Source organism: Pongo abelii, chromosome 16 (assembly GCF_028885655.2).
Source record: "Pongo abelii isolate AG06213 chromosome 16, NHGRI_mPonAbe1-v2.0_pri, whole genome shotgun sequence".
NCBI lineage: Eukaryota > Metazoa > Chordata > Mammalia > Primates > Hominidae > Pongo > Pongo abelii.
Window position 1 is genome coordinate 48,992,156 of NC_072001.2, and position 13,622 is coordinate 49,005,777.

Genomic DNA, 13,622 nt, shown 5'->3' on the forward strand with positions numbered 1-13,622 from the left:
ATATCAGTTTTAATGCACAAAAGAATGAACCTGTGTATACAGTCAATACCACACTCATATTCAAACAAACATGTTGGTTCAACCCCATATTTACAAGTTTACCCCACAAGTTTATATGTACAAACTTGTGATGTTTTAAAGCACGAGTGTACAATGTATTCCATATGTAGTATTAAAATGAATGCATTGTTATTTTTCTTTAAAAATGGAAAGGGTCTATCATATTCAATTCCAAAGAACCAAAAAGGCAAGTGAAAACATTATAATGTAATTAATAATGTCTATATAGGATATACAAATGTATATGTATAGGAGACTGCTTTATCACTGAATACTCATTATATTGTAAGCTTTATGAGGAAGGAGTTTGTTTCTAGCTAAATTTTAGAATGTTATATATATGATTTAACACATAAAAAATATTTACATATAGATGTATGTAAATGTATGTGTATATAGAAATATATAAATGTATATATTTATATTTACACACATGTGTATATAATATACATGTCTATATAAATTATGTATATACATATATGTGTTATATATATTAAGCAAATGTATATATTACATATATAATATGTAATATATTTATATACATATGTGTGTAAACATAAATATTTAAGTTATATATTTATAAACATATAACATATATAAAATATATGTAAATATATATAAATTATTATATAAGCATAAATATATATATATTTATTACTGCTGGGTTACTACTGCAAGAACATTTCCTGCTAATGGCATCCACCCAACTTTGAGAAGTACTCTCATTCCTTATACTTTTACAAGTACTTTTTTCCAACTTCTCACATTCTTGCGACTGACTCAGAATACAGCGTAAGCTTACAGATTCACTAACATCCTTATCTTCTTCTAATTCTTTTTAGGCATTATTTTCTTATAAATGATTTTTAATTCTATAAAATGAGAGGACACAGATTTATATCAGAAGAGATAAGGCCAAGGGAAATACTATGTTTTCAGAGGCATGATTAGCTCTTTTAATACTTTTGTTATTTGCTCAGAAAGTGACAGAAACATAATCCTGAATGGAATGTCTACCTCAGCTCTCATGAATGACTTGGTGGCGCATATAGTCTTCCGTATCTGGGGAATACAAGTACACAGAGGAAACATGACTAATTTAGTTTCCTGCCTCAGGAAAATCAAAGTTATGGGTAAGCACTTGGCTCCTGTAGACAAAAGTTAGTACAACAATGGCTTCTATTCTACAGATTTATTTGACTTAACAGTTTTCTTGCCTGTGGAGTTAAGAATTGAGACAAAACCTTACCTAGTTGCCAAAGAAAATTCCCAGGGGACAATCTGATCTCAACATAAGGCTTTTGTCACAGGAAAAGAGACACAAAAAATGACAAATGCAGGTACAGTCTGGATGGAACACAGCATGCCTTTCTTGAAATGGAAAGGGCATCTGCTTGTTGCCTATTTGTATATGCTTCCCATTTACTTTAATGCTTAGAGAATAAAACAGATTGGGGATCTTGGGAAACAGGGTTCAAACTATAAGAATCCCTACTGGCTGTCCTATAGAGAGTTAATAGCTAACGTGGATAGAGGCAGTGACCAGCCTCCATTTCATCTTCCTATTGTCTGCCAGAGCAGCATGTAATCTATTTCAGGCATCTGCAACTGGAGGGAAAACATGCCAATTATTTTTATTGATCTAAAGTCTTCATAGGTGGGACACCTTGCCAGGGTGGCATATGGAAATTTAGATAAGGAAATGATTGCAGAGACACGAAAAGGGCTTTGCTATTCAGAAGGAATGTGTAGGCCTTAAAAAAAAATGAACAGACACTTGGTATTCCAGAGCTTAAGAGCACCAAAGATGAATTATGCAGTCGCAGCAATGGAAATTGATTACTAAGCCTTCGATGAGTCACATGCCTTAGGAATTAAGTACTCCAATCTATTATTGTCAGTATCCTGATGGGTCAACCAGGCTGTGAATGGGAATTTGCATTAAATTGATTTGAGTGTTTTTTCTTGAACTAACGTCACTCAATCAAGGGACACATTCAGACAGAGCTAGATAAGTCTGACTGAATTTGATTTGGAAAAGCAGAGTAGCAAGGAATTAGCAGGCAGGATTTAAAAATGCCATAAATCTGGCATTACAAACTGGGCTGGGAAAAGCAGGTGACCAATCTCTGTGCCACAAATAGTGTATAAAATCAAAGCAAATTTGTTTCTCATCTCCGTAGCATGTTGACATAGTCATGGATTGCAAAAATCATCAGGTAACACAGAGGGCTGCTGCTTGGAGGATTCCATAAGATCTGATCCAGAAACAAAGTATTTGCCAACTATTCAGGGCCAAGAGTCTATATTTCTAGCATACATTTGCTGTGCAATGATCTTTTGACCCCAGGAAAGTCACTTACTTTACATGTAAAGAAGCTTTATGTGAAGAGGGTAAGTAAACTAGATGACTTCAGATCCACTCAGGTTTAACACTATGTGATGATGTGAGTCCAAAAATATCAAGTGACAAATTTCACTTAGACATTTGATGTTCTTTGCAGTTTAGATGCCGGGATCCACAAGGAGCTTTAGTTGTAATGTGTACCCTGTCATGACACATAAGTGATGATTTAGGGAGGGCATAAATCCTCAGGGGCTATGGTGGGTTGGGAAGTTTTGAGATGGATTTCGAAAGACACTGATTCACCCATTGATGCTCAAAATGATTTGGATTCATTAACAAATTGTGAATATGTTATTCACAATTAACATATTCTTTTTTACGTACTATTAACCACTCAGCTACATATGCTAATAAGGATTCAGTTATTTTCTTAGAATGGTAGGGAAAGGGCATTAAAAACACTTATAGGATAGTCATTTACAGTAAGAGTAAAATGTGAATTCTCAGAGAACCTACATCATCTTATATTTTAGCTTGATCTAGAAAACACATGTAACTTTGAAGTATTGTAGTGTTGCTCTTAGTTGGTTGAAGAATACTTAGAAGGATCATAACTCACTAATGTTCACCTGTACTAACCACTAAGCTAAAAATTTGGTAACACGAGGTTAGTGGTTTACTGATCAGGCAGGACTTGTGGGAGTAGTAGATGTCCTGTTATCAGTGTCTAGAGTCTCTTTTATTTCCATTCTGTCTGTTCCTAGGGTTGTCATGGTAACATTATCATGGTATCCTTACTGTTGATCACTGCTTGGCAGAAGTCTGAGAAGTATTAGAATATAGGAGTCTATATTGCTCCATTACCCTTTTATAATAGCTCCCTCTGCTATTGCAAAATATAGAAGTCACTGACAATGAATGTGTCTTTAATCATGCTGTAACTTAGTATTCATAGGACATCTTTAGATGTTTAGGCTATATATTTGCTTGGTTTAAAATATAGGAAATGTTTCTTAAAGATCAATATCTTAAAAATTAGTTTCTCCCTTGAACTTTGCTCTTAAGCAGAAGTTGGTAAAGTTTTGGAGACTAACCATTTGCACAAGAAATCTCATTGTCTGAATATGTTACCATTTGAAGCTATAGCATTCAATATTTTTTCCGCATGGCAAATTAGAGTTGTTCAAACTCCATTCAAGTTGAACCACAGGTTCTATTGAATCCTTGTTTGAACTAGAAATCTACCTATTAAAGTCCACAACAGTACACTAAAGATAAAATTACTGTGTTATAATGCTCTAGCAAATGTATGGATTGTACTGAAGCCCAAAATGACAAAGTTAGATAGAAATCACGCAAAAGAAGTTGAGAATCCATTTTCAAGTATGTAAAAGTGTAGTCAGGAAGTGATTTTCAAATAGTATTAAATATGTATATCATCGTTGTCTATTAAACCTATAGAAAGAGCCTGGGAAAATAAATGTGGAGATAACACTATTTGTATTGCTTCCAGTACCAACGGGAGATGATCCTAGACTGAATATTCAATAGGTCTTAAGACGTGTTTAGGATGCCCCAGGAATGTGCAGATCTGCGTTGGAAGGGTAGAAACGGGAATGAAAGCAAATGGTAAGGATCCATGGAACGAAATATGGGGTGGAGACAGCAGCGTTTCCACCAAACTTTTATCGAAATTGGTAGAAATTAGTCTGGAAAAGTATTTGATTAACATTTCCTCAGCCACTAGGGGGCCTCAGTTGAATGTGTGTTGTTTATCTACAGGCCCTTCTTCCTCAAGCTGCGCTGCCTCCACATTCTGATCCTAGAAAGATAAATTGCTGGTCAGTGTTTATACAGATGTCACGGTCCGAGTTTCCAGTTGCATCTATAATGACCTTCAAAGAGAGGAAACAGAAATAAGAGAGAACGTGGGCGCACTTTTGTAGTTCTCTCTACTTAAGAGGGACTGTATTTCTGAATAACAAAATCCTACAGGTGACCGGGCGCGGTGGCTGCCTGTAATCCCAGCACTTTGGGAGGCTGAGGCGGGGGGGTGGGGGCGGGGTGGGGGTGGGGGGGAGAAATCACCTGAGGTCGGGAATTCGAGACCAGCCTGACCAACATGCAGAAACCCCGTCTCTACTAAAAACACAAAAAATTAGCCGGGCGTGGTGGTGCATGCCTATAATACCAGCTACTTGGGAGGCTAAGGCAGGAGAATCGCTCCTGGGAGGCGGAAGTTGCCCTGAGCCAACATTGAGCCATTGCACTCTAGCCTGGGCAACAAGAGCGAAACTCCGTCTCAAAAATAAGTAAATAAATAAATAAATAAATAAATAAATAAATAAATAATCCTAGTGGCTACCTTTACGTATGAGGTGCGGTGTTGTGGAAAGTCATAATTTTTCAAATAAATCCATGTTTATACTTTAACCATTAAGTCATGGAAAATAAAGATGCCCAGGAACCAATCTAAAATTCAGCAAAGAGAAGTCAGTACAATATTATGTTCTAGGTTCTAGAATATATGGAAACCATATCAAGCAACAATTTAAGTCTGGGGTAACTATTAAGCTCTTCAGAGATTTTCCCCTGGAGTGACTGAGGCCATGATTACCATGCCCTTCTCTGGCTAGGGTTGTAGGAACTTTTCCATTTATAGTGATAATTGGGCAACTCAGTTCCAAGAAGTACCCAAGTGGGTCACCTGTGTAAAAGCAGTCCTACCTCCTCCTGATGATCAGGGTCAAGTTCCTCTACCAAGATTGTGACTTTTTTCTTACTTTCTGATTCCTGGATACAAGTAGGCCAAAGTGCCCTTGAGCCAACTATAGCTTACCATTCAATGAGATACTTGCTATGTTTTGCATGAAAGTGTTAGCACTTTGGGCATCAGAACCTTTCCCTGCTGCAACTTTGCACTGTCCCCCTCCTGAAGATGTAATATTGTTTTTGATTTACCCCTTTGGCTATTGGTGGGGCAGTTTTAGAAGCTTCCACGTAGCCTGTAGGATTAAAGATTTCATAGGGGAAAGCAGCAACCCTAATATAGGAGTTTCACCAATTGTCAAACATGCTAAGTTCAATTATATATCCTGGAAGTATGGAGATGATAACCATATAGGTCTGCAGATCAAGCTGACCCATTGTAAAGTGGACATTAGCCACTTATTATTTGGCCCTTATGTGCTTCAACTCTAACAGAGGGCCATCATATTGCTTCGGGCTTCCAGGTTTCATTGTCAATTCATACCCATTTTCCAACAATCCTTACAATGTTTGGGAATTCTCTTTTTCCTCAATGTTTAGTTTCCTTGAGTAAATGGCCAAAAGACCCTTTGGGGAAAAGAATCAAATATTACCATGTATAGTACCTAAGACTTTGTAGGAATCTTCATACTAGAGACTGAGTCTGAAAACTGGTTCACATCTAGAAATTGCATAATGAATTATAACTTTTTAATGGGGTGTCCTCCCTCAGACTCCTTGACATCCATCATTTATTTCCTTTGTTGGTACAAGTTGAGTAGATCCTTGTTGGCTGCCCGCCTGTTTTGCTCCTAGGGTGGCTGCTATGTTCCATCAACACACTTTTTTGTGAGTTAGGTCCCTTTGATTGCCACTCCAGTCTTGCCACTCACCATGATAATTGTGGCCTTTTGGCTTGGCTTCTATTTTTTGGGGTCTTGTCCCCTTTACCGTAACTAAGCCAAGTTCCGTAACAACCTTTCCAAACATCATGCCTGATGTATAGTGTAAAGCTATTATTTAACATCTTAATGAGGCTGATGCCCTTCTCAACAGCATTTTTTTTTCTGGTATTAGTAAATGGTGTCTGCAATGAGCTTTCTTCTGGGGTTTATCACCTGGCAGGTCTTCAAGTGAATATAGTATAGCCATTCTACCGTGCTGCCTTTCCTAAGCATTTTAACCCATTCCTCAACCATCTTCCATGTAAATGCTAGGATTTTGCTTCTCCAGCATAGGCCATTTTTTCTCCATATTTCTAGGAGTCTTGGTAGTAACAAGTTCATACTATTTCCTGGAGTTCTTGCTAAGATGTTTAAACTGTGTATCTCTCCCATGTCAATATATTTCTTGCCCAATTTTAACTCCCTGGAGATGGAGTGAAGGGTTTATTGACTTGGGGGTATTCTGGCCCTCTTAAACCAGCACCGTTATAATTCAACCTCATGTGTATGCCTTTGATTTCTGCCCATGCATTCTGCCCATGCATTCTGGCTATACTTTGCAGGTCCTTTGTGGTATAGTCTCTTTCTTCCCTCTTCAACCAAGTATATCCTTGGGCTGTGCTGTCAGCTTTGACAACTGACTGCTGTCTTGTTCTAGAGGCTGTCTTTGTGTTCCATCTACTGCCAGTGATGGGGTCCTCATTGTGAGCCAGGCAGCCAGCAGTGCTTTAGCTCCAAAGCCCCATCTTATCACCCACTCTCTGACTGTTCTCAATACCAACTCTCTTAGTTTTGGTTTTCTGAAAGCAAACACTGAGACGAAGTTTGGGGTATGTTATATTAGGAATCAATACCTGTGAAAGAAAAGTGAAGGAGGCAAGATTGGGCAGAGGAAGAAATAAAAATGAGAGGCAGGCCCAACAGAGCTTTAGCTAACCTTGCAGAGAGCTCTGGTGCAACGACTGCACATCAGAGTTGTCATAAGTCAGGAAGGAATTGCCTCTTTTATACTTCTTTACCGAATTCCCAGGTGTGAGCTCTCTGGGGAAGAGAATGACCTTGGGCAAGGCAGCTCTTTGCAGCCAAGGCAGACTTTGAAGGAGCTGACAGCCAGAGGCTGTTTGCATTATCTATTGTGACTGGTAGACATGGGAAAACTCCCTGCTCCTCCCTGCTTCAAGGAAGGAATTGCTGCCCAGGTTGCAGTCAGGAAACTGTACTTTTTGTGCCAGCATTTACTTTTGAGAAGTTAATGGCAGGGGTCACATGGTAAAGGGAAGTGTTGAAGAGGAAGGGATTTTCTTCCTAGATGTGGTATGGTGGGGTACTATCTCTAAATTTAGTGAAATTAACTTAAGTATAGTTCTGGCTTGACTGCACCCTAGTTCTACAACTTTTTCCAAGACAATGTCTCTTTCTCCGTTAATGGTTGAAGGAGTGAATACAAAAATGCTGGTCGGATCAGCCCAGAAACCATCTTGCAAATGCTGTCAGGTTACTTCACATGAAGTGCTCTATAAGAAAGAAAAACTGTCAGCCTGTGCTTGGGAATCCATACGTTCCATTGTCAATACTTTTTCAGCTCTGAAGTTTCACAGAAAGGAAAGAAGTTGCTTTCCATTCCTCTCTTGTACTTTCTTAAACTCTGACACCTAGAACCCTATAGGTAGTGGTTTTCTCTTGATGTTTTTGCAATTTGTTAGGGCCCGAAGCCAAGCAGCTTTCTTTGGTGACCATCAGTTCTAGAATTACAACTTTCTGGGGTATATAAATAAGTACTTGTAGCTTGGTGTGGGAAGTCTTGGTATTTTTACATGGAAACATATCTCATGGAAGCAAATCTTTGCATAAGCTTGCTGAAAATAGTTTAAACACATTTTCTCTATGGTTTTCCAGATGGTTTTCTTGGTCACAGTGATTTTTTGTTTTTTTTGCAGAGAGGAATCCTATATTTATGATTATCTATATAGTAAATCTATAAAAATATGGACTACACAGTATACTTGGCTTTTGTAAAAATACATCAGTGTTCTCATACTGTGTATCTTCTGGCACTTACTTCTTCCTACCTACTTTCTCCCATTTAGTTTTTAAAGAGCTACCTTATCCATGTTTATATACCTATCATATGTATATTTGTGTGTATATAAATATATATGTAAATATACATATAGGTGTGTCTATATACGCAAACATATCTACTGAGAAATTGATTATAGCCCAATTTATCAATTTTTAAAAATTGACATCCAGGTGGATTCCTATTTTTCACTATTGTACATTTTACTGTGATAAATGTCGTATATATCTTGTACACACACCCATGAGATTCTCTGGAAAGTTTTTCTGGCAGCAAAAATACATGTATTCCATGATCCAGAAGCAAATTTTGAGAAAACAATTTGGCAATATGTCCTAAAAGGCTGTGCCAATTTATAGTCCTATTAGTAGTTTGGTAACAAATCTGAAAATTACAACTCTCAGTTTTGTCAATCTGACGAATGTCTCTCTGTATCTCAAGATAAATTTATTTTGTATTACTTTGATCATTACTTGGATTGAAGGTCTTTTATGCCCACTGGCCATTTTGATGTTTTCTTATTAATTTTTCTCATCATTTCTGCCCATTTTTCTACTGGTTGCCTTTTCTTATCAGTTTCTAGGAATTATTGAATTACACGAATTTGATCCTTTAGTGTTCTTGTTCCAATTATGTTTCCCTTGATGTGTGGCTTGTACATTTTACATTTTACAGTAATTGCATGTATTACATAAAACAGCAAATAGTTTAAACACATTTCCTTAATTAACTTTGTTTGGTTTATCTAGGAAGCCCTTTCCTACTGTGTGTTAATCAGGATATTTGCCTGTATTTTCTTTGTTTTTAATTTTTTTCCAGACTTAGGCCTCCTGGAAAATTCTTTAAAAAAAAAATTTAGTCCATCTCAATAATTGTTTTTATGATGGGAGGTAAGGATCTGAGATTTACTGAGTAGTTCTCCTCCATTAATTAGTGTTTCCATCTCTATCAGATACCATACATTTAAGCCTTTTTTGTGCTTCATGTTTGATGCTATCAATCTGGTTATCACCACCTCCAAGCCCCTTCTACTGCAGCATACACAGTCTACACTCAGACCATACCAGTTAAATTACTCTGGCTTTATTTTAAATCTTCTATGAGGTATGGCCAATGCCTTCCTTATTTTTTAAAAGTGAACATGCTATTTTAATTTGTTTATGTGAATTTTATAAGTAGCATGTTTAGTTCTATGAAAAATCCTCTTAGAACTAAATCGCATTTAATTTACTATTGATTTGTGGGAGAACATTGACCATTAGGTTTCATAGTAATGGATGAGAAGACTCAAAATCCTCTCTTCCTTTAAAGTTTTAATAAGGTTAACAAAAGAGCAATATAATTCTTCCCTTAAAATTCTTAGGAGCAAAGCTAATGTTAAATCTTTTAGGGTATTTTTTTATTCTTTTTTATTTTTCTACTTTGTTTTTGCAAAAATATAGAAATATTTGATTTTAATAAAGTTTAGAGACAAACCTGTAGAACTCATAGGAGTTCTTGGTTCTTTGTGGTAATTATAACATTTGCAATCACTCATCTTGTTTCTTTATTCTTTCTTTTTTTTTAACCATGCCATAAATTATTATTTTAGCTATTTGAGGGAGTGGAGAGTAAGAAAAAGGGCCATGTCTTTACTATACCAAAACAACCAATTTGGTAGCTCAAAAAGCTCTGTTAAATTGGTTGTAAAATAGCTGTTTGTCTAATGTATTTACTAAGATTGAATTATTAGACCTCGAATCCAGGCAGGTAACTATATCATGATATCAAAATTCTACCCAAATTATTTCCTTTCCAAGGAGGAAAGCAGCGGCATGCAGGATGTCTGCAGCATGGTGGAGTTATGCTAGACTTTGGATAAGTGGTAGTTGGCTTCAATCACTTGCAGCTAGGCCTGAAGAGGGGTTTCAGAACAGTTTTAAAATTCGCATACACCAAACCAGAAAAAGGCCTTTAAGCCCAGGTCAACCAATGGCCTTTTATGTGTAATAGCCTCCAATTTAAAGATGTTGAAATCCCACCTCTCTTTATTATCAAGTAATTAAGCAATATAAAGGAGATCATCATTGATGGTGATATGGTTTGGCTCTGTGTCCCCAACCAAATCTTATGTTCAATTGTAATCCCCAATGTTGGAGGCGGGACCTGGTGGGAGGTGACTGGATCATGGGAGCAGTTTCTAATGGTTTCGCATCAACCCCCAGTGCTGTCCTTGTGTTAGAGTTCTCACGAGATCTGGTTGTTTAAAAGTATGTGGCACCTGCCCTCTTGCTCTCTTCCTCCTGCTCTGGCCATGTAAGACATGCCTGCTTTCCCTTTACCTTCTGCCATGATTGAAAGTTTACTGAGGCCTTCCCAGAAGCCAAGCAGATAACAGCAAGCATCATGCTTCCTGTACAGCCTGCAGAACTGTGAGCCAATTAAACCTCTTTTCTTTATAAGTTACCCAGTCTAAGGTATTTCTGTATAGCAGTGTGAGAATGGACTGATATAGATGGTTACTGGCATCACAAGGTGACTGCAACTCTGGTGCATATTCATAGTAAACTCATACTCATTTCCTGAAAACCTTCCCAAGGCATCAATCATCAGACCTCTAGAAGGATCACTGGTTTTGAGGGTCTTCATCTTTAGTAGTCAGCTATGAAGAGGACAGTTCTGTGATCTGCAAAATTTCTTAAACCGTATCCAAGGCTTCTGTTACCATGACTTGGTTGTTTTCTTGGGCTGTGCTGATAATATTTATAACCCCTGTGGTGGGAGACTCAATAGTCATGGAGTGGACTTCTGCCATGGATAGATAGTAATGATTCTATAGGCTTGGCACATCACTGCCTCAAGGAGATATCAAATTCACATCAATGAACTCTTCCCTCCTGCTTTTGTATCTGAACAAATGAGGATCAGTCTAATAATTGTCTCCTGAATGATGATGAACCTTGCGAATGTGATTGTGGAGGCCAAGAAGTCCCATGTCATGCTGTCTGCAAGCTGGAGGACCAGGAAAGCTGATGGTGTAACTCCCACCTGTATTAACTAACATCAGTTTGAGTCCAAAGGCCTGAGGACCAGAGGAGCTAACGGTGTGACTCCCACTTCTAGACCAAAGGCTTGAGAACCAGAGGAGGACCTTGTTCTTGAGTCCAAAGGCTGGAGAACTTGGAGTTCTGATGTTGGAAGGCAGGAAAAGATGAATGTCCCAGCTCCAGAAGAGAGCCTTGTTTCTTTTATTCTTTGTACCTAATTTCTTTTGTCTTAATGAGTTAAATAGAAGCTCTAGTACAATGTTGACCATTAGGAGTTATGCCTTTCTCCTCACTTCAGTAGAATTGCTTCTAAACTAGTGTCATCATTAATCATGAGATGCTGTGTGGTAGATACCTTTTATTATGTTATGTTCCCTTCTATTAATAGAATAGAACTGAGTGTGCATTATATTTTCTTCAAGACTTTTGTGACCCTATTGAAATAAGAATATGGTTCTCTTTAAATCTTAGTCTAATGTACTTCTGCATATTATCTGATACCTAACTTTCTTTGCATATTCACAGTAAACTTTATTCAGTTTTGATGTATTATTTTATCTGTCATAAATACTAGTAACAATCTAAGATTTTTGTGTATATATTTATAGAAATATTTTATAGATCTGAAGTTTGAGAGACTACAAAAGAAGGGATGCTACTCAAATTTAAGTAACAGAACCATGTTTTTAAAATGAGTATGAACTTGATATAAAGACTGAATGTAAAGATTTCATGGTAAAAGTTACCTATCAAACCATTTGAACCTAGTGGGATATTGTTTGCTTGGTATGATCCTACCCCTACCCCACCCCATACCAACACGTCTCCTATAACCAAAAAGCAGAGTCTTGGTTGTTTGTTGCTGGTTTCTCATGCCTAAAAGAGTGCCTAGCATATAAGACTCTCAAATATATACCTTAATATTTATTATTATTGGTAAGTTCAATTTTTCTACATACCAGAAAATTATCAAGACATGGGAATAAATTATGCCAGTAGATTTGAAAACATAGATGACAGGGACAAACTTGTTCACTATATTTTCATGATGGAGCATCATCTCAATCGTGTTATGCTTTTTCATTTTCATTTAGCTAGAAGTTGGTCACTTTAAAAACAAAGCAAAGGCACAAGTAATAAAACCATTTGTAAATTGGTTCTTAATGTTTCTTAGTAGTTTCTTACATTTTAAATGCATTACATCTAAGTTTTAATTTTGAAAATAAACAAGTTCACTTTTAAATATTTGAAAATATTAAAAAAACTCAGACTACAAAAACCCTACCTGCATAAATTAGAAGAAAGGAAGAAATAAAAACAAAAAGAAGCAGAAATCAGTTGAATGAGTTTTTCTTTGTTGGCTATCCGTATTTATTTCAAAGTCTTTGCAAAGAATAAAAAAATTACAAAAGCAAACTTGTAGGATACCAGAATTTTCAACACCCTATAGGTTAGAGCACTTATTTTATTCATAAATATTTCAGTGTGTGCTTCTGAGGGTTGATTTATTAGATTTGCTTCAAAATAATATTGGACTAGGGAAGTAAGTGGGGTATAGATGAAACAAAATTGTCTGAATTAGTAAATGAGGCTGTGAGATGAGTACATGGGGGTTCATTAAACATAAAAGGGGGCAAAATAATGTAAGATTTTTGAAATTGTGGAAAATTGCATCGACTTATTTAATTGCATTGCAGTCAGACCATGGTCTGTATAGCAACTTGAAAACCAAAAATGTCTTATATATGTGACATTTTTTTTACATATATATATGAATCAAATTATTCTTAGTTGCAATGTTTTAGATTTTTTACTGGAATAAATTGTTAATAGTTCAAATCCTGTACTTAGCAATTTATTTAGGGGAACTATAATATATATCAAAAGAAAAACTGACAAATGTACAGTCGTAATGAAATCTTCTGCCAGTGTTTGCTTTATACTGAGGTTTTGTTATATGCACACAAATTCATAGTACATTTTCCATTAGTAAAAATGCATTGTTGGAGATAAACACTGCATATTGATTGATACACAACTACTCAATCTTACGTGAATATTTGACATTGGCATTTTTAAATTTAGTATTTGCTAGGTGTATCTCTTCCTAATCAGCTTATAACAATTTCTTTTAAAGAGCCAGTCAGATTATCTGTTTTTTAAAGGTGTGTTTAATCATTGCATTTGGTGATTCTATTGTTTTATGGATTTTAAGACCTTTTTATCTCTCCTAATTCTTTTCTTGACTTCTTGGATTGATTGGATCTCTATTCCCTTTTTCCCTTTTCTAGTTTGAAATTTATTGATTCTATATGTAGTATTTTAGTGCTCACCTTGATGTGTTTACATGAAGATTGACCTAGAGGAAAATTGATCTTAGACTTTGCATTGTTCAGGAGGAAGAGAAAGAAAAAAAG